The sequence below is a fragment of the Alexandromys fortis genome, unplaced genomic scaffold (genome assembly GCF_014885135.2).
Source record: "Alexandromys fortis isolate MF-2015 unplaced genomic scaffold, M_Fortis_MF-2015_v1.1 scaffold_91, whole genome shotgun sequence".
Classification (NCBI taxonomy): Eukaryota; Metazoa; Chordata; class Mammalia; order Rodentia; family Cricetidae; genus Alexandromys; species Alexandromys fortis.
Window position 1 is genome coordinate 3,596,255 of NW_026067968.1, and position 22,328 is coordinate 3,618,582.

At 46.6% G+C, this 22,328-nt stretch overlaps 1 protein-coding gene across 6 annotated transcripts in view; it reads left to right on the forward strand.

The window, feature by feature from the left end:
* The window catches only part of Evl (Enah/Vasp-like), a 152,417-nt gene that overhangs the window by 117,236 nt on the left and 12,853 nt on the right, over window positions 1–22,328 (forward strand). The window lies entirely within an intron of this gene.

Below are 22,328 nucleotides of genomic sequence, written 5' to 3' on the forward strand. Positions count from 1 at the left end.
CTAAAGCACTTAGGACAGCCTACTGTGATACATATTTTTTTAGAAAGGGTTCTGAGATCCAAAATAGAGGTATGTATCTTGTTTGGAGTTGAGAGTGAAAGTTAGGTCTTCTGGTTTGGAATCCAGTGCTTCTACAGCTGTGTTTCCAGGGGTCAGGGAAGGTACAAGTCCAGGTTGTTGAGCTGTGCCCATGTTGCAGCCATTGGTGGGCTTCTCATATTAAAGATCAGATCTCAGGTAGCCCAGCAAGGCTGGTTCATGCTATCATTCCAGTCCCTTGCAGGAGAATGAGGTGGACTTTAGTGTCAGTGTCTGTCTTGTTGCTGACTCTTGAACTGCTGATACTACTTCCAGAAAGCATTCAGACTGTCTCTGTCTGCATTGTTGGTCTGACTAGTCCCCAAGCAAGGAGAGATGTTGACCACTGTTCTACACTCTGTCCTGCTCAGTTCCCTCTCTACCTCAGACACCCTCCAGCACAGGGAGACTGTCTTAGTTAGAGTTTCTATTGCTGTGAAAAGATACCATGACCACAGCAACTCCTACAAAGGAGAAACATTTAACTGGGGTGGCTTACATTTTCAGAGGTATAATCCATAGTCATCATGGTGCGACATAGTGCTGGAGAAGGAGCTAAAAGTTCTTAAATCTTTATTCAAAGGCAACAGGAAGTGAACCAAGACACTGGGTATAACTTGAGCATAGGATACCTCAAAACCTGCCCCCACAGTGACACACTTTCTTCAGCAAGGCCACATCTACTCCAACAAAGGCACACCTTCTAATCATACCACTCTGTATGAGATTATAGTGGCCATTCAAATTACCACATTCCATTCCCTGACCCCCATAAGCTTGTAACAATATCATAATGCAAAATACAATTTCAAAAGTCCCCATTTAACAGTATTTAAAAGTCCAAAGTTCAAAGTCCTTTCTGAGATTCATGCAATCTCTTAACTGTGATCCCCTATAAAATCAAAATCAAAGAACAGATCACATACTTCCAACATGTAATAGCACAAGATATTCAATACTGTTCCAAAACATGGGAAAAGGAGCACAGAGAGGAAATACTGGATCAAAGCAAGACCTAAAACTAGCTGGGCAAACTCTTAAACTCTGCATTTTCATATCTGGTATCAAAGTACTCTTCAGATCTCCAATTTCTTTCAGCTTTTGTTGACTGCAACATAGTCCTTTCTCTTGGGTTGGTTCCACTTTCTGTTAATAGCTTTCCTTGACAGATATCCCGCAACTCTGGCATCTCCAACATCTTAGGGTCTCCAAGGCAATCCAGGATTTACCTTCACAAGCTTCTTGAAATGGCCTCTTTAAGCCTTTATGCAGGCACACCCCTGATAAATGCCTGGCCTCGGTGTTTTCTTAGTCACTCTCTAACTCTAAAGCCAGAACCAGGTCACTGAAGTTTTCAAGTTCTGCTGCTTAGTGGGGCTGGAATATGGTCCCCTTATTCAATTACATCTTCATCAACTTTGTGTAGTTCCCTTCACTGCCTACACTTTGCTGTCCTGGAACTGGGTTTGTAGATCAGGCTTCAGACTCAGAGCCAGCTTCTGCCTTTCCGCTGTTGAGATTAAAGGTGTGCACCACCACACCTGGCCCTAAGTTTTTCTTTAGCTCCTTTTCACAAGCTGGAAACTTAGTTGGGTGGGATCTCACCCTGAGGTTGCCACTCCCTTTATTCCATTTCTTAATCTGTCTATCTCCTTGAACACAGCGCTTAGTTCCATTCTATGTCCTGGTGCTCTTCTCAAATTTTACATTTGGTATTTTTCCTTGCTCAGCTTCCTCTGTTTCATTATAAATCTTTACAAGCATGAACAGTAGTAACCATATGACAGAGTCTATACTAGGATGTTTTGAGATTCCTTCTGCCAATGGAATTAATCCAGATCTCTTCACTTTAGCCTCAGGCAGACCCTTTCAAAAAGGGCTAGAGTGGCCACATTCTTCACCAAAATACCACAAGACCAGTCTCTAAGCTACATACTAGCATTCTTCTCCGCTGAAACCTCTTGATCCAGGCAACCACAGTTCATATCACACTGAGCATCACTGTCTTCCATGTGACCCATTAAACAGCACTTAAAGTGTTCAACTGCTTTTCTAATCCACAGTTCCAAAGTCCATATTCCTTCCAACAAAAGAATGTGCAAACCTATCACAGCAATATCACACTCCTGGTACCGACTTCTATCTTTTGTTAGGGTTTCTTTTGCTGTAAAGAGACACCCTGTCCACAGCAACTCATACAAAGTAAAAACATTTAATTGGCTTACATTTTCAAAGGTTTAGTCCATTATTACCATGCTACATGGTGGCATGCAGGCAAACACGGCATTCTTAGATCTTGATCTGAAGGCAACAGGAAGTGAACTAAGACACTGGGCATATCTTAAACATAAGAGACCTCAAAGCCTGCCCCCACAGTGACACACTTCCCCCAACAAGGCCATATCTACTCCAGCAAAGGAACGCTTCCTAATAGTGCCATTTCCAATTAGCTTATGGGAGTCAGTTAATTCACTTGAGCCAGTAGGTAGAGTCTAGCATCCAGAGTCCTGCGAGTCAGTCTAACCCCGCTCCACTCCTGCACTGCAGAGTTATGGTTCTAACCCCACTCCACTGCTCACCACAGAGTTCAGGGTTCTAACCTTGCTCGACCACTGTACTGCAGAGCTCAGAGTTTTGTTTTTTTATCTTCACGGATAGACTCTGAAATGTCAGGGTTGGTGTAGATGCAGGTTATTCACAGGGAAAGCGTGGGAACAAAAAGGTGATGTAGTGGACAGGTCATGCCCGCCAAGCATATTGCAGCATACAGGTCAAGCCTACACAGAAAAACTGCTTTAAATCAGGGTGGTGGTGGTGCATGCTTTTAATACCAGCACTCAGGAGGCAGAGGCAGGCATATCTCTGTGAGTTCGAAGCCGGTCTGTTCTATAGAGTGAGCTTCCAAGACAGCCAAGGCTACACAGAGAAGCCCTGTCTTGGGGTGGAGGTGGGGGTGGAGGAGAGAATTGCTTCACCTGTACCAACAAAGTCATGAAGATAGAAAACAGATTTTTTGTTTTTTTGCCCCTCCCTCCCCCAATTGTGTTAAGAAACAAAAATGACTATTTTTGAACAGTTCTAGAATGTACTAAATATTCTAGGAGTATAACTATGGCATATATCAAAGGAAATTATGTTTGATCCTGTTTGTAACTTAACTGAGAGTTGTTTTCTGTTTTGGAAAACCCTATCTCTAGCATTGTAGCTGTGATATTTTTGTCATCCAGATGACTTTCCTGTAACAAATGCCTCTGTGGCAGCCACATTTCCTCAGAGTCTGTGGGCGGGTGCAAGCAGCTCTCTGATTCTGTCTCCCTGCTGTAGGTGTGTCTGACCTTTTACATATGCAGTAGACGCTTTATTAAGACCACTTCTCTGCCTCCCTTTACAGAACACTTAAGGTACTTCCCAGATTTTTTCATCTATGTAGAGCAACTAGTTACTTCTTCCACGTCTGGGTTTTTCTTTTCTTTTTGGATTTGTCGAGACAGGGTTTCTCTGTAGCTTTGGTGCCTGTCCCGAAACTAGCTCTTGTAGACCAGGCTGGCCTCGAACTCCCAGAGATCCGCCTGCCTCTGCCTCCCGAGTGCTGGGATTAAAGGCGTGCGCCACCACCGCCCTATGTAGAGCAATTGTATAATCCCTGAGTTGCATTTCAGGGTAATAATACAGTTCAAAATGTTGGTTATAGAGAAGAGCTTTGATTCTGAGAGGCTGGAGAACTGCTTGACCAGGAAGCTACATGAAATCAGACTCCCTCCTTGTTCCATACTGTAGTCTCATTTCATTGTTACTTAGCAGTGCCCCATCCCACAGTGAGGAAAACTGAATCTCAAAGGGAGGAAATGTGGCGAGCACTTGGTCCCAGTCACTTGCTGACTTGTAAAGAAAACAAACAGGGTGAGAAAGAACATTGCTTTTCCATTAATCTTGAGACAGCAGGTGTGGTTTGAAACAAAATGACTCCCAAAGGGAGTAGTACTATTAGATGTAGCCTTGTTGGAGTAGGTGAGGTCTTGTTGGAGGAAGTGTGTCATCACTGAGGCAGGCTTTGAGGTCTCATATATGCTCACGCCATGCCCAGTGTCTCAGACCACTTCCTGTTGCCTTCTGATGAAGATATAGCCAGCACCGTGTCTGCCTGCACGCTGCCATACTCCTAGCCACCATGATGATAATGGGCTAAACCTCTGAAACTATAAGCCGCTACCTCAATTAAAAGTTTTTCTTTATAAGAATTGCTGTGGTCATGGTGTCTCTTCACATCAGCAGTAGAAACCCTAATAAGACAAGGGGTATCAGACTAGAGCAGCATGGTGGGAAGAACCAGCCTACCTTGACTCAAATTTCTTTTTTGCTGCTTGGGTCCTGAGCATGTCACTGCATCTGTAGATGGTCAGAATGCCACACACCAGGGGTGGTTATGTGACCTGACTGTTGTGTAAGATGCCTTGTGCCCTTAAGGGCTGTTCCCCCACCCTAAGCCACTCTCTGTCCCCACATCCAGCATTCTCTCAGATGACTTAAGTTCTCTCAGAACTCACAGATATCTTGCAGTAATGTTAATCCAGGAGAGTGGAACACCTAAATGATGGGACTTTGCCTCCTTCCCCCTCAAAGCTTCACCTGACATTTCCAAAGGCAGATGTCTAGCCCCAGATGGGGTCTGCTGAGTTAGAACTGGGAAAGCCTTTCCTGTCATAAAGCCAAGTTTGTTACCAGTGGACAGGGTCTGGGCCAGATATTTCCAGGTTCTTGACCTCTTATCTAATTGAAAATCAGGGCTCACACAGATTTGCCAACTATAGCAAGATAACTTATGTGGAGCAAAGTCATAGTGCAGTTTAAAGAGGAATAACACTGTCAAGACTGAATATGAAAGACACTCGGGGGCCCCAGTTACTGTTTGAGGCTTCCTCTTATGGGGTTCAATCAAAGGAGGAACTGGTTACTAAGGGGTATAGTTTGGGTGGTTCTGTTTTGATTGATAGATAAGGTCACATAATCTTTCTACTGTGCATGTCTCTTCTCATAATGCGTCAGATTTTAATGGTATGATATACATACCCAATATACATTGCCATAAGGTAGTAAATAGGTGGTTCTTCCTAAAAGATTACTTGGACAAATTTGCTTTATGCAGTCAAAACCAGTTTAGGCCAGATCAGTAGGTATGTTCTTCCTACCTACCTGGGTATATTAGGAATACACTTCTATAGAAACTCTAAATTTGATAATTGTACAAGGCAGAGAAATTTATACTACTGTTTAGAGAGGGGGTACATGTAGTCTATTATCATGCAGTTAGGGATCTGAGGAGGTTCTGAGGTTTTAGGAGGGTGTTCAGAGAGGGGATGTGTGTATTATACATGCAGGTTAATAAGCTGGGCTGCTAACTGCATTGCTATAAGAGAGGTGTGCATACATCAAAATCAAATAGGGTCACAGGCCACTAAACTATTCTGTGTTTACCTGCCTCAAGTTTACATTTTGTAGGTGACAGATTAGCATCCAATCTGGGATAAGACTTACACCGTAGAATAAAGCTAGGTCCACACCAGAGGGTTCTTCCATTATCCCTGACAGTCTGGGTCCGAAATGCCCTTTATTTCTGGAGTCTGGAGTCAGAGTGGGGCTTTGGAAATTAGGTAAGTGCATACATCTTTTCCCTTCTGGCTCTTGGCTAATGAAGACCATCTAGACTTTCCCAGTAGGTATAGTGCAGGAACCACAGACTCTTCTGAGAGGCAGACTACCATATCCAGAATTTAGAACTCTCCCTTTCAGCATACTGGGGAGACTCTTGCCCCCATGAGCCTGAGTCACAGTGGCTGCAACAATGGTAAGAAATTGAATTCACAGGGGAGCAGCCCTCCTGTTGCTGACAGGCCATCTGACCTTGGGCAAGACTTGAGCCTCAGTTTCCCATCTGGAAATGTGATACCTACCAGAAATGAGATCATGTAGGTGAAAATTCTAATGACAAGAGACAAGTTGGTCAGAATAGCCTTAGCATGAAGTTAGTGGTTAGCCATGAAGGTGTGTCCAAGCTCACCGTGTAAGTAGATGACTCTTTTTAAAGCATGAATCTGATACCAGAAGCTGCAGCCTGAGAAAGCTCTATATGTTAGATCTAGTTTGAAAAGCGGCAGGAGCTAGAGCAGATAGATGACCACTCAAAGACAAGGTTGCAGGTTTGGGGTTGGATTTGACTGATTTCAGACTGGTTGTCTGAGGAGGACCAGGGGTCAGCAAACTACTCCAGGATCTCACCTTGAAATAACCAAATAGTTCTGCTTTACTGATGTTACAGAGTGGGACGCTAAAGAAAGAAAAGCTAAATCTTCTCAGCTTAGTGGAAATCTACATTGGGCCACTCGAAGCGATGTAAAGTGGTCTCTCAGAACATAATGGTATGTTCTTTTCATACGTGGCTTGATGTAATAATATCATGGCTATTAATATCTGACCATCCTAGGGCTGATAACAATGTTTCCCCAGATTTTCCAGTCACACCATCCCCACCCCTATGCAAGGTCCTCTTTCAATGTCTAGTGGCCCACTGACTGAACATGCTTGGGTCCAGGGCAAAGAGTCTGCCAAAGGAATGTCTAACCAAACATCTTGTGAATGGCACCATTCAGACCTGTGAATGGGCATAATTTGTTTCCTCTCTGAAAAGCTGGGAGGAATCTTTAATCTCAGAGCTTCTTGAAATCAGCTTCAGTTTTGCTTGCCACAATTTTTTTTTTAATCAAAGTTACCTCCCCCCCCCCAAAGAAATAGAATTCCTGAACTGTTTGTGTGGTTGTTGGCTGTTGGTATGGTTTCCTTTTGGGCTTGGTGGAACCAAGATCACACACTTACCCAGGCTTTGTTCCCAGCTTCTGCCTCATCCCGTCTGCCCTGCCCCCTAGTGGCCACACTGTAAAAGTTGGACCTTTGTGCTTGTCACCTATGTCACTAAAGATATGGCTGCCAGATGAAGCAGGGTCTTTGTATCATCCTCCATGCCAAGAATATACCCGTCACTTGCCACACTTTGCTCCCGCTGTGCTTTTCCCACCTCTGACACCTCCCTCCTTACTTGCCTGACACATTCAGAATCCCAGGGTTCCTCACTCTCCCCAATGTATTCCAATGGTGCTGTATTTTTTGCTTCTGTCTTGACAGCATCACTTGGCACAGCACATGGATTCAGTTGGTTTGGACTTTTTATCTCTAGAATATCAAAATCCAGCATGATGCAGTGCACAGCTTTAATCCAGCGCTTGGGCGGCTGCCACAGATGGATCTCCAAGTTCGAGACCAGCCAAGGCTACACAGAGAAATCCTGTTTCAAAAAACAAAACAAAAAACCAGTCTAGTATGACATCTGGTCTAGGAGCCCTCAGTAACCCTGACCAGACTTGAGGAGTAAGCTAGGATCAGGGGATGTAGCATATCTGGATTCATTTACAAACACCTAGTCCTTAACTCAGCTTCAGGTGCCTTAGACTATGTTTGGGGAACAATGTGTAATGGGCTGTGTTCCAGGAAAACTCTGCTATCATGGTTTGTTCCCAGCTTCTATCAGATCCCTCAGTCCCATACATTTATCATCCCTCTCCTGAAGTGTGAGGAGGAGACCTAACAAGTTAGCCTTCATTTCACCTTCCAGAAGAGGGTCAAACTTCCATCTGGCCTGTCAGTGCTTCTAAGTTGTTGACCTCTGCAGCCCTCCACAATGCTTCCCACCTTTAGTTTACTTCATGCCTTGGCCCAGTACTCTCCTGCTAGTGGCCTGTCTTTTGCATTGCTCTATCTGTGAAGCCATCCCAGATGCTCAAAGAACCTTGGATCCTTTCCCTAGCTGTGAACACACTACTGCCATCCCATTGGCCTGAACTCTTGGTTGGCTGGGTTAGGCTATGCGCTCCTTTGGACAAAGTGCCTTGCCTTCCATATCTGTATTTACTTGCATCCCAAAGAGATTAACATGTGTTTGTGGTTTATGCTTTCATGAATGAGTGAGTGAGCGAGCAAGTTCACCATGTGTTCCTGTGTCGTTCTGTGCACCTTGCACACATACTCCACATTCCCTGCCTCTGCATCCTCTTCTGAAGACCACGATGAAGCTCCTGAATCACCAGCACCATTTGCCACCTGTGAAATTGGGCTCAAGGTGAGGGGTGCTATCTGTGATTGAGGGACATGGTCAATGGAATTGTCTCACACAGAAATCGCACCCGTCACCTTGGCCTGCTGAGCACCATCCCAAACCAAGAAGCACACCATCCCATCAACAATCCTGGTGAAAGACCTGTGACTGTGGCCATGAGGTGTGTGTACTGCAAAAGGAGCTTTGGATGCAGACCTGAACAATGTGTGAGTCTCTATGACCACCATAGCCAGCAGAGTAACAGTCTGTGGGAAATAGTGTGGTCTGAGTAGCTGGTGTTGGTTCAAACTGCAGGAGTCTGACCCTGAATAGTTTAGTCTAGGCATATTTAAGCATAGCACAACTTGATGTAAACTTTCCTGGTGATAACTAACTCAATCCTATATACACAATAAAGTTTAAGGTGTGACTGAAACAAAACACTTTGTAAAGTACCTATGTCACCTTACATAAAGATGGGTTCTAGTCGGGTGTGGTGGTGTACGTGGTGTACGCCTTTAATCCCAGCATTTAGAAGGCAGAGGCAGGTGGATCTTTGCGCATTCAAGACCAGCCTGACCCATAAATCTAGGACAGCCAGAGCTGTTACACAGAGAAACCCAGTCTTGAAAAACCAAAAATTAAAAAAAAAAAAGGTGGGTTCTATAGATTGACGACATGTCACACCTTCCGTGCTAGGTCCTATAGATTGACGAGCTCATGAAAAAAGTCTGGGGGAAGATCCAGTGTGGTCTCCTATACAGATACCGCAAAGGTTATCTGGCTGGATAACCAGCTATGCGTCCCTCGCTTTGAAGGGACAGCCCTGTGAGTTTAGCATTCTTATTTCCCCTAGTGCTGATCTGTGAGCACAAAAACTTCCAGATCTCCCATAGAAGAGATCTGTTCTTCAGCCCTTGTGAAAGTCACCCTTTCCAAGACTGTTTCTCCATCTGTGAAATGGGTTGTCACACCTACCTCACAGGGGTGTTGTAAGGGCAGCATAAGACACTGTATGACTTTTTTGTCACCTGAAAGTCACCACAACTGCTTGAAATCCCTCTCCTTACAAGGCAGGAGTTCTCATCAGCAACCACTCGTGTGACAGTGCTGAGAGTGCCCTGGGGCACACAGGATGATGGGACATGGTCTCTGAGGGAAGCGGGTAGGTGGCGGGGAGTTTACATCAAGGTGTAAGGAGAGCTGGGCGGTGGTGGCGCACGCCTTTAATCCCAGCACTCGGGAGGCAGAGGCAGGTGGATCTCTGTGAGTTCGAGGACAGCCTGGTTTACAAGAGCTAGTTCTAGAACAGGCTCCAAAGCTACAATGAAACACTGTCTTGTGGAAAAAAAAATAAACAACAAACAAAAAAGATCTGAGGAAAGACTGAGCCTGGCCTTTAGGGTATCCTTCATGGGGACCTTTGCTCTCTGAGCATCACCATCCTCCTGCTGTGGCCTTGTCCTTTAAAGAGCTGCTGGCTCACCTGCAGTTTACATCCCAGAAGAGACAGACTGTCTCCTTCTCCAGCACCAGAGTCACTTCCTTAACACTGATGGCAATGTGCCTTTGAGGCTTCAGGCTCCTGACACACCACATACCCAGAGAGAATTTGTGAGAGACTGAGCCAGAGCATAGCCATCTGATGCACTCCTGTCCTTCTGGGACTCAAAGAGCAGCCAGCTAAGGTGAGGTACATATAGTCAACACAGGCAGTTGGCAGGAGGGGCACAGACTGGAGGCAGGAGACCCTAGCTGCATCTGCTCCACACACTGTTATCCTTAGCAACTGTGGGCCTAAAGCAATCCATTCCCCACACCCCCATGCCAAGTCAGCTTCCTTATCTTTTAAGTGGATATAAGCGCTAATGAGATGGCTTAGATGAAGGTACTTATTGCCAAACCTGACAACCAGAGTTCAGTCCCCAGAATCCACAATGATGGAGTGAAAGAACTAACTCATGAAAGTTGTGCTCTGACTTCCATATATGCACACACAGAAATAATGATAGACAGACAGACAGATAGTAGATACTGTTGCCTTTTTGAGGCTTGAGTTATGGTGGTAAGAGAGACAGGAGTGTGACTTGTAAGGCTTGAAGCACTGTACACATTCAATCTGTGTTGCTCTTGGAGCCCTGGCCCCTTGGATCTAACATTTTTGGTGTGACACCTCTGGGACGGTCATAAGCTCCTTACAGAAAGGAAAAAGCCTCCCTTTCCACAATGCCATTGTCCAGTCTCCTAGCTTCCCTGTCTTCATAGTATCTCCTGCATCCTATAAAGAGATGTTAGGAACTATTGCCTCTCCTTTAAGAATGAGGAGGCAGAGGGTCACAGCATTTCCTGATTTGCTGAATGCTACACTAGTGAGAGAGACTTCAGTTTTCAGTTGAGGTCTTTGCCATCAGACTGCCTCCCAAAGAGATTCTGCTTGCCTGGTAGCTAGCACACTATCTAATGATAACACACCCTCATTGGGGGCTAATTATGAAAACTTTTCTTGGCCCATCTTTGTGGGCAGAGACTCTAGAGTAAGTGGAGAATTCATTTATATCCGCTTTCTTTTTCTCTCATAGCATGTATAATCTCTTTCCTGAAGAACACCTCCAAATCTGGTGTGGTAATACACACCTGTAATCCTAGCACCTGGGAGGCCGAGCAGGCAGACTGCCTCAAATTTAACACCAGCTTGGACTACATAATGAATCCTTGCCTCAAACAAAAACCACAACAATAATAATTTCACAAGTAGCTTTTTGCCAGCTTCAATTCTTGTATGAAAAGAGCCAACACAAATACTGTAGTAAATAGGCATCCTTAGGGTTTGGAAAGTCAAGTCCTGAAGTTGAGATGCAACCTTTGCTTTCTAGAGTAGATAGGGTATGTGATTATGAGGCCCTGTGCCCACCTGCTTGTCTGCTGCCTGCCCACCTGCTTGTCTTCTGCCTGTCCACCTGCTTGTCTGCCTGCCCACCTGCTTGTCTGCCTGCCCACCTGCTTGTCTGCTGCCTGCCCACCTGCTTGTCTGCCTGTTCACCTGCTTGTCTGCTGCCTGCCCACCTGCTTGTCTGCCTGCCCACCTGCTTGTCTGCTGCCTGCCCACCTGCTTGTCTTCTGCCTGTCCACTTGCTTGTCTTCTGCCTGCCCACCTGCTTGTCTGCCTGTCCACCTGCTTGTCTGCCTGTCCACCTGCTTGTCTGCCTGTCCACCTGCTTGTCTGCCTGTCCACCTGCTTGTCTGCTGCCTGCCCACCTGCTTGTCTGCCTGTCCACCTGCTTGTCTGCTGCCTGTCCACCTGTTTCATTACAAACAAATATTTTTTTAAACACCCACCCAGTCAATTTGACTACTTCTGCATGTAGCCCACTTGAGTATCTTTTCCACACAGCAAGCAGATCTTTTCAGTTCTAGGTATAACCCGGTCACCTGGTCTTCATTCAGAGCTCTCAGGGCTATCAGTCTTAACTCAGAATGAAGTCCACGACTTTACAGAGTTTGCATGCTCTGGTCCTGGCTGCCTCTCTGAATTCTTTCTCCTTACTCCACGGTGTGTTTATGTAAATTCATTGGTCTCCTACCATTCCCCCGAAATGTAAGGGCTCGATTCAGGACCTACACACTGAGTGTATCATTAAGGTCACAGTTGTTCCCTCACTTCACTGGAGATGCTACCTAAACATTGCCCAGCCAGATGTTAGCCTATTATAACACGTTACCACGGTTCTCTCATTCTGCTATATTTTTCTTCATATGTCTTATTGCCTGCCTCGTCTCTTGATTATAAGCTAGGCAAAAGTTTGTGCAGCAGTTTGTGTCTGTGGCTGGTTCGCTAGCATCTAACAACTGTCATTTGTTTGAATGAATGAGTAGTCTGTGAATTACTGAACTTCTGTTCTGGGATTTGTAGCTTTCCACAGCAAGATGAATTAGACATGGTCCCACACTCACCAGGCTTACAGCCAGTCAAAGAAGGGAGACTCGTGGATATATGTCATGTGCCATGATGGAAGGAAACTAAGGGTTTATGGGATTCTAGAGTAAAGGGCTGGGATGCAGGCAAAGGAGATGGAGCAGGCTCCTGGGTCAGGCAGGCAGGTGTAAGTTTTTGTTACAGTGATAAAGGCTTTAAGGACTTAAAGAGGAATGAATGTTGGACTCAGCTTGGTTTCAGAAGTCTCAGTTCTGTAATAGAGCAAACTATGGTGGGATGGCATGGGGAAGAGGTGCTCGCCTTTTGGAGGCCAGGAAGCAGGGAGAGGTAGGACAGAGTTCCAGAGACAAGATGTACCCTGCAGAGCCACACCACTGACGCACATCCTAATAGCCCATTGCTGGGACCTTGTCAATTGCTTTACCTGTTAATGAGTTTTGCCCTTTCCTTAACCTACTATGCCTCAATAGCACTGCCTTCCTTCAACACATGAACTTCATACCTATACCTTAACATCATTCCTGCTGAGGATTGATAGAAGATTGACAGTTAAAAAGTTGTCCGAGGGGACTGGAGAGATGGATCAGTGGTTAAGAGCACTGGCTGCTCTTCCAGAAGACCCAGGTTTGATTTCCAGCACCCACATGGGGACTCAAACCCATCTATAACTCTAGTCCTGTGGCCTTCCTGATACTTGGTGCACAGACATAAATGCAGGAAAACATTCATATGCATAAAATAAAAATTAAACTTTAAAAAAAGACATATATATTTTTGCTGAATATGGTAGTACACACCTGCAATCCTACCACTTGACTCAGGAGCTCAGGACTCATGAGGCCAAAGCAAGGAGATGATGAATTCAAGAGCAGCCCCAGCTACAATGCAAGACCTAGTCTTTAGAAATAATATATATGTTCTTGGCGTGTCTGCATGCTGCTCCAGGGAAGCACAAAGGGAACGGGTATCACTATGAGGAGCAGCTCCAGGGAATTCATACATTAGAGAAGGGAGGAGGCCATGGGCTTAGCTGACTGATCTAAGTAGGGTCACTGGTGAGAAGAGGTAGTGAGAAGCTAGGTCAGGAGTTTAAGAGGCCTCAGATCCTAGAATGAGTGTTTCCCATGGGAAGCACTGTGGAATCTTTACAGTTCCCTGTCCAAGGAATGCTGAGGTAGGACTACATCTCTGATCTTCAACCTGTGGACACAGGCTTAAGGAGGCAAGCCTGAGAAGAGGCCCGTGGGACATAGCACAAAAGGCTTAGATGTAAACAAACCAGAGAACGTGCACCTAACAGTTTTCAGGAGAAATAGCAGAGACCAAAAGCAGGAGAAACCACAGTTGATGTGGGGAAAAAGACATCTCTCGTAAACAGTGCTAACTTTGGTATCCCATATAGAGTGTGGGTACCCTGTTGTTATGCCAGGCCCTACCCTGGGGTGCTGGGGTACACGGAAGATTGGTTGACCACATTCTGCACTACCGGTTGCAAGAACTGACTTAGGCCACTCAGAAAAGCCCACATGAAGGAGGACAGAGAAGGAAGCAACTGCCTCAGCCACCTGAGTAGTAAGGGAAGGCAGTAAGTGTAGAGAGCTGCTATTGTGTTACTTCCTCCCAGGAGTCTTAAAACAAGCAGATAGAGGGTACCGACTGGCTCCATCCAGGTTCAGCATAGACCAGTGTGCTTATAGCTGCCGTCTCCACAAAGTGCCATCCACCCAGCCAGCCTTCTCCCTCTTTATATGCTTTGACACCCTTGCTCTAGTTTCATTTTTGCTATTATAAAACATCCTGGCCAGAAACAACCCAGGGGAGAAAGCGTTTTGTTTGGCTTACAAAGTCACATACCATCCCTTCAGGGACATCAAAAAGCAGGAAGCTAAGCAGCTAGTCACAGCCGCATTCGAGAGTGAAGAGCAAATAAATGCATCCTTGCTGGTTCTTACTAACTTTCTGGACCCACCAGACTGTTTTTTCAGGTGACTCTAGGCTGTCAAGTTGACAGTTAAAACTACCCCACGCAACCCCTAGGGAGCAGGAGCAGCTAGAGGGTAGGAAGGAACAATGATGTCTAGCATCTCAGGGCCTGGTATATACTTCCCATTACTATTCCCATGGACTTTGCTGTCACTGTTTGACCTGTCTTGTGCCATAGCTGCCAGCAAGGTGTTCTGTAGCCATCATAGCAGCTCTGCTCTGGAAGGTAATGTTCATGTCACACCCTGAAGAAACAACTACAACAGCTGCAGAGCCAGTTTGTGAACCCGGCAGGGCGCAGCAGGAACAGGAACATTAGCCTGACACACAGAAGACATTGTCACTATACCCACAGGCATGGCAGCACTGAGGCATGGCACTGCCCGAGACAGCAAGAATGGCAGAATAGTGTGGGAGGTGAATGTTTGCTACCAGGTTTAGCCATTCCTACACACAACTTGGAACTGGGAATGCTAGGAAAAACTCAGGAATGACAGGAGCATCTTAGGAGAAAAGGCAGATGACAAAAAGGTGACAAAGAACCAATAGGCCTAAGGAGGACTAGGCGAGATCCAGTGACAAAGCTACACAGTACCCAGGAGTTCTGTCTGCTCACCGGTCCTCCCTCCCTGCATACATACCCCACTTCCATCAGGGAAAGAGGAGAGCTGGGATGGGAGGTTCCTTCAGAGAGACACCTGGTATCCTTGAGGCCTATGAGCAGAGCTGCTACAAGGGGTCTGCAGTCCCTCAGGGCCCATAAGCATACTGGAATCAGGTAGCCAGGAGGATTCTGATAGGTTAGCTGGGAAGCTTCATTAAAGATTGACAAAGTGAAGCCCACTTGCCCACAGGACAGCATATCGGTTACCACTGCACCAGCCAGACGGCTGAGGAAGAGGAGGTAAGTGGCCAGGATGCGAAAGGCACCTCGCAGACTGTGCCGAGGAACCCTGCCCGTAATGGTCAGCAGGGAGTGGACCTTTCACTGCTTCTGCTTCTGCCACTGTGACTGCACCGTGCTTTGCAGAGTGACCTGTAGGTGACGGAGCCCCTCCCTCTCCTTCCTGCTCCTCCTGGGATTCTTCTCTATTCCCAACTGCTGGAACTGGGGTAGGGGGACTGAGTGCTGCATCTTGGGGAGAGCATCTCTTACTGCATCCAGCGTCCTTGCAGAAGTGGCAGGATAAACTGGCATTGGGAGGCCTGGGCTCCTGTTCCAGCTGTAGTGCACAGTAGAGGTCTACAAGATGTTCACCCCATGCAAGATGTCCACCTTTCCCAAGTTGAGACTCAGTTTCCCTACCTGTAAAGGAAAACTAATATATCCTACTGGAGAATTAGGCAACTTAATCCCCCAAAGTAATATGAAAATACTTTGTAAGCCATAAAGGTATGAGATGGTTACTGTAATTTACTCTGTTTGAGGTTCATTTTAAGATCAATTTTATTTGCTTTAATAAGTTTTTAGGAAAGAGGAGAAAAGTGTTACTAGGAAAACTGCTTGCCTAAGCAGACTACCTGAGCAGGCCAAGCCTGCGGATGGGGTGCTCGACTTGGGAACTGGAGTCTGGGTTCTGGCTGTGTGTTGGCTCTGATGTGGACATGACCTTGGACAAGCCATTACCCTATCCCTGGACCTCAAGATCCCTCCATGAAAGGAGACGGTGGGGGAGACAAGAGAAGGGGTATTCACTGGCAACAAATCTCTAGCTTTCATCTGTCAAAATTAGAAGAGGTCCTCTCTTCTGCCATGTTATTTCTGAAGACCAATGTCAAGGGTTGGTCGGTTCTTTTCCCTGTGTGACCTGGGCTTCTCCCATCTTGGAAGCAGTCTCCCTGTCTGTAAGAGAGGTCCTTGTGTATAGCAGGGCTTTCACAGCCTGAACTCTTGGGCCAGGCAGTGTCTGCTGGTTACAAGGAGTTGAATTATAATTGTCTAGCCCAGGGCCAGCACTCAGGGGTGAGGGTCTGTTGCTGGAGTTATCAGGAGTGGTAGATCAGCCGACACATAAGATCTGAGCACAGCAGCTAAGCCTAAATTGCTGTGCCAGAGATCAGGCAGAAAAGACTGGAAAATTCATGTAGCATTCCTTTAAGCAAGCCGCTAAACCAGCATTAAAATGTGGAGGTGGCCAGGCATATGTTTTTAATCCCAACATTCAGGTGGCAGAGGCAGGTGAATCTTTGTGAGTTCCAGACCAGCCTGGTCTATATAACAGTTCCAAGGCAGTGAGGTGCTGTCTCAAAAAACAAAAAGGTGGAAGGCGGTGGCAGTCTAGCATTTGTCCACTGGTGAACTTGACACAGGAGCTGCCTTTGCCTTATGAGTATGGATGTGGAGGTGTTTGTGTGGCCAAGACTGAACATAATATACTAAAAGGGCTAGAGTCCTGGGCTGGGGGACATTTGTCCTGGGAGTTTGCTCCAGTCTTCCTACCCATTCCTTTGTAGCTTAGACCTAGTAACGCTATAGTGGCCAGATCCTGGATCACAGATTCAACTCTTACATAGACACTTACCTGCATAGCAGCAAGAATGATACCCATACAGAAGGAAGGGCCTAGTCTCTAGCCAAAAGGGAAAGGAAAAATAGACAGCTAGAGAGATGGTAGCAAGGGAAGCGGAGAGTGACTCAAGAGGGCTTGGGGCACTGCCCAACTCAGACCAGGTGGTTGTCGTCTGCTGGCCAGAAATTACATCAGGTGTTACTGAGAGGTGTAGGTCCTTTGTCTCTGGCAGTCCCAGGATCTCAGGTTCCATCTTTTCAAAAGGCAGGAGATGCCTTTCCTATAGATGGTAGCTGGAAACTTAGCCTGCACTCTGTCCCAGAGGAGCTGAGGCTGCTGTGCTGCGTCTCATGGGTGATAGGGAGGGAGTAGGAGACCCCCATTAGGAAAAGCTGGCAGCTTCACCTCATCTGCCCGCCTCAGAATGTAAAGTTAGACAAAACACCCAGGTGAGGGACTAGAGGACTTGTAGCCCCTTACTTACCTGTCCTTACTTAGCATATAAGCATGCTAGAAGAGTGCAGCCAGGAATAGACAGGCTCTGAAAGGTGAGACTGAGGGCTAATGGGAGGACTGAAGGAGAGCAGAGCCTGGTTCTCCACAGACCATGAAGGATCCCGTCTAATCCCATCAGATTTCTGGGGACAGCTCTGGCCAGACAGTTTCCAGACGTGAAGAGAAGGATTCTGCACAGGACCCAATGCATAGCTCACTTGATACCCAGTATATTCTAGTCCTCTTTACCCCAGCCACTATTGGTGACCCAGAATACCTCACCTGCTCTATTGTCTTAAAGTTTATTGGGTATGGGCTCTTGAACCATAGACCTTTGCTGCTTTCTAAGAATATTTTGTCACCACTGCTCTCAGCCATTGCTTGAAGGATCGTCAGAGAGTCTGTCAGCCATCTTTATTCACCAGGTATTCATTGCATGTCGACTGGGAGCCAAGAATTATGTGAGTGTTGGGAATCTGGAAGTGTCAACAGTGGAGCCATGGTTAGACTGTTCTGTGCCTGTGTTCTTCCTGTCTTCTGAGCCTGACAAACATGCATAATGTGCCCTAGTGATCACAAAAGCTTACTCAGTGTGAGAGGCCAGGCACAGAGCACTTTTTGTACCTGGGCACCCATGACCTGGCTCGTCCATGTCTCAGCGTCTTGGCCAGGTGTGAGGGTAATGGCAGGAGATGGGAGCTGTCTACATTGGGTTCATTCTCTCTGAATCTGAACTCCGATTCTTCTTTCCTCTGCTCTCTCCTCATCCCTCCCCCTGCACAAGGGCAGCATTCCTGAAGATGATAGAATCCTTAGCAAATCCTAAATCAAAGACAGGTATTATGGGAGTCGTCTGTAAAGGAACGTAACACTGCCTAGGGGGATAGTTCAGTCAGTAAAGTGCTTGAGGACCTGAGTGTGAACCCCAGAACCCACATACAAAAGGAGTGATGATATGTACTTATAATCCTGGGCTAGGAAGGCAGAGACAGGCAGATCCCTGGGGTTCACTGGCCAGCCAGCTTAGCTGAATGGGTGAGTTCTAGGCTGGTGAGAACCCCCCCCAAAAGTTGAATGGCACCTGAGAAATGATACCCTGCAGTTGTCCTCTGACCTACACGTGCACCCATACACATGTACACACATACCTCAGATACATGTGCACTTGAACACATGAACAAATGCATGTGTGTGCACATACACTTGAGGGAGCACTGCAGTTTAAGGAGTATGTTCCTAAAGCAGAACTCTTTTGTTCCTTATAGTATGCCAGCCACTGAAAACAAAAGGAGATTTTTCAAAAGCAAGTTTATTCCCAAGGTGATCAGGTGTAGAGATGGGAGAGCAGGTCTCGGGTCAGCCTCCCCAGGGACAGGGTGAGGATGGGTATTCAGGAGCTGGACAGGGTGTTTGGAGGTGTGGAAAGGTGCTGGGAGTAGAGTTACCCATGATTTGCATGTGCATACTTATCTTCACAAACCATCATAGAGTCATTGAAGAAATCATAGCACACCTAGGAAAGTTGCTTAAAAAGACAAAGAATGAAAGGAAAGGAGAAAGGTGTGGATGCATGCCTGTAACCCCAGTTTAGGAGCTAGAGGCAGGAAGATCAGGAGTTCAAGGTCATCCTTCCTAAAAAATGGAATGAGTGGAAGTATGAGGACATTACCATGATCTCAGAGTAGAATTTGGGGCCTTCTGTTGTTACAGGATCACCAAAGGGTCAGTAATTTCAAAAACAAACAAAAAAAAAAAAGTAAGTTACTAATACTTGAAAAAAAACATCCAGATGACCATTATGACCCACACATCAGCAAAAGTAGTAGAAGACTAATAATATATTGCGCAGGTGCATTTCCTCCAAAGTAGCGATTTTTTTAAGTCAGCGAAAACACGACAAGTTACATTTTTTTTCAGTTTTGCCTCAGTTTCAAGAATAAGATTATTCAGTATTTTTCTTGTTGTTTTTGTTTTTACTAAATAGGGTTTCTCTGTGTGATCCTGGCTGTCCTAGAGCTTTGTAGACCAGACTGGCCTCAAACTCATAGAGATCCTCCTGCCTCTGCTTCTTAGTGCTGGGATTAAAGGCATGCACCACCGCCATGTCCAGCAAGCTCACTTAGTCTAGAGGAAGCCTGTGAAGGGTGGAGGAGGTTGCTCGTACCTGCTTGTCGCCTTCAGTGGGTTCTGGGTGTGTTTTGGTTCTTCCCTGCCCAGTGCTGACTTCTCTCTTAGGGGTGATTCAGTTTCCTGTCTCCCTCCCACTGTCTTCCAGCTACCTCAGGGCTTTCCACACCATCTTCTCCAGCCAGCTTCCTCTCTCCTCCTGCCCTATTTCCAGCAGGCATTCTCCTTACATCTTTGAGCCCAGAGATGGAGACTGGCCCCTCTTCACTCTCTCTTCTTGTTTATTTGCTGTTGTAGTTCCCACCTTGTGAACGTCAAGGGTAAAGGGCATCCTCTGATTTACTAGATGTTTAAGAAGAATGAGTGGGTGGTGGCACTTGGAGTTGGGGCTGGGAAGCAGACTTCCCCAGCATGGAGAAGTCACTCCTTCCTGAGAACATTCATACTCCAGTGGGCTTGAAGCAGACAAGTTTGGTTCTGGTTTCAGCTGAGGCTCAGCCTCTATTCCCTAGCAACTCTTTGTGTTCTGAGAGGAAATCTGTCAGGAGGAGAACCCAGTCCTACCTCTTCTCTTTCATCTCTTGCCTGGGTGGCTGCCAGGGTATGGCCTGCTGCAGGGGCTGGACTCACAGGTAACAGTCCTGCCCTGTGGGGTTACAGGTATATGTCAGCACTCCTAGTTTTTACATGGATACTTGTGCAGCACCACACCCACTCTGCAGCCACAGAGACACATACACATAAATAAAAATAAAGTAAATCTTTTTTTAAAAAACACCTTTAAGTACTAAGCTGTAGAAGGTAGATGAGGGGATCAGGGTCTCTCCTTTTCCTCACCCTATATCCTGCAGACAGGGTCACAGCTCAGCTCAGGAGGTAAGAGGTGGCACAGCGAGTCTGCCATCTTGGCCCGTGATTACAGCTGTCGGGAGTTATCTGCAGTAGTCAGCCTAGGACAGATGAGTGACCAAAGCTTTCCTGTTGACGTCTACTTCCACTTGAGAAGCACTGCCTTGCTGAAGAGGCCCTTTTAAGTGGGCTGTTGTCCAGGACTTCCCAGGGGACCAGATCTATTCTGGAGGAATAAACCTCTTCCCCAGCCCCTCTATCTGAGTCTGCTATGGGACAGCTGGACCAATGGGTAGGGAAGAGAGCATCCAGGGATATCTTCTGCTTTCAGCTGAATCTAAAGTATGTCTTCAGGACAGAGCTCTGGGCCTGCAAGGGACTGTGGCTCCTGATGGCCTTCTCCTGCTCTCTGTAGTCGCAGGTGAGCTAAGGATTTTGGGAATCTAGGCCAGCGTGCAGATTGAGGAACCCAAGTGTGTGACAACAGAACACTGGTTGAGCATGGCCGCTATCAGACGTCTTAACAGAACAGGCCAACAACTGCAGCAGACCTTGCAGCAGCCAGTGTGGGCCAGGTCTTAGTCCTGAGGTAGTGACCACGCCTCAGACAACAAGCAACACAAGGTTGCCAGAATAGGAAGTCAGCATGCAGAAGGAGGCAGGACAAAGCCTAAACTTAGGGGTGGGCTCAGTTGATCAAGCTAGAACCTAAGGCCTATGTGTCAGTTACTTGTCTGCTGCTGTGAGAAAACACCATAACCAAAATCAGCTTTCTTATTTCGGCTCACAGTCCCAGAGGGATAGACTCCATTATGGTGAGGAGGAGTGGTCGCAGGAGCAGGAAACAGAGCACAAACTGAAAGTAGCACAAGGCTGTGAACTCCCACAGCCCCAAGTGACAGTCGTCCCCCAACAGCATCACTAGCTGGTGACCAGGGGTTCACATAGCCAAGGCTGTGGAGGATGATTTTCATTTAAACCATCACAACCTTGGCCAGGCTAACAGTGGAGTCCCAGAATGTAGAGCTGAGGTGTGGTGAAACCTGTCTTCGCCAGAATGAGTGAGGAAGGGGTCAAGGAGCCCCTTCCTGCTGTGCACACACAGGTGAAATCTGAGAGCAGTGTCTAGGGGCAGGGCAGCTCGTGGTTCTTCAAGTGTCATATGAGTCCACCTCATTCTTCAAGCCAGTTTCAGTCTGACATGGTGAGACTGAACTTGAGAAAGAATGTGACATTTGGCAAATAGTTTGTCTTGCTCTGCGTCTTGCACAACCTTTGAGCAAGTCATCTAACTTCCTGAGCCTAGTTTCCTTAGTGGTCCCAAGTCTTCATGGACACCCCTAGCTGTGTGGGAATTACAATTGAAATATAGATTAAGTAAAGAAAGCATCAGTGCATTGCTCTGATCAAGTTTCCTTAGTATAATAACATTTTCTGCTCATGAGGTTATTAGGGCAAAGACTGGGCTTCAGGGAGTAGGAGGCTGAAGAGTCTCTCAGCTGTCTGAGGTTGTAAACTTGTGCTCACTTCACCCAGAGGTAAAAACAAAGCTGTTTGCACATCTCTTCCACCAGCCACTGATTGTGTGCTTCCCAAGGGACACCTGACCCTCGGGAAACAATCAGCTCTTTCTTAGGTTGGAGCTGCAGCCTGGATCTATATTCTCTCTCTCTCTCTCTCTCTCTCTCTCTCTCTCTCTCTCTCTCTCTCTCTCTCTGTTTTTCGAGACAGGGTTTCTCTGTAGCTTTGGAGCCTGTCCTGAACTACCTCTTACAGGCCAGGTTGGCCTCGAACTCATAAAGATCCGCCTGCCTCTGCCTCCCGAGTGCTGGGATTAAAGGTGTGCGCCACCACTGCCCAGCTTGGATGTCTCTTTAAATGTGGCACAAAGCTTGCTGAGGCAGTCTTCTAGCACCAGCCCTCCTGTGAACATAAGGCTCAGCATTGGGGTCCTATCCTTTTGGGTCTAAAGTGGATACGGCCAGTGTTTTAGGTGGCACAGAACAAAGGCAGCAGTGGCAAGGCCTCATTGTGCTGCTCACAGCTCCAGACTCCCAGTGTGAGCAGTAGGTACAAGGAGGGGACACCCCACATGTGTAGTCCCTGGGTTCAGTCTGGCCCTGCCATTCACCAGCTGGAGGCATTAATCCTGCACTCAAAGAACCCATCAGTTGATGATTCTTTTTTTTTTTTTTTTTTTTTTTTTGGTTTT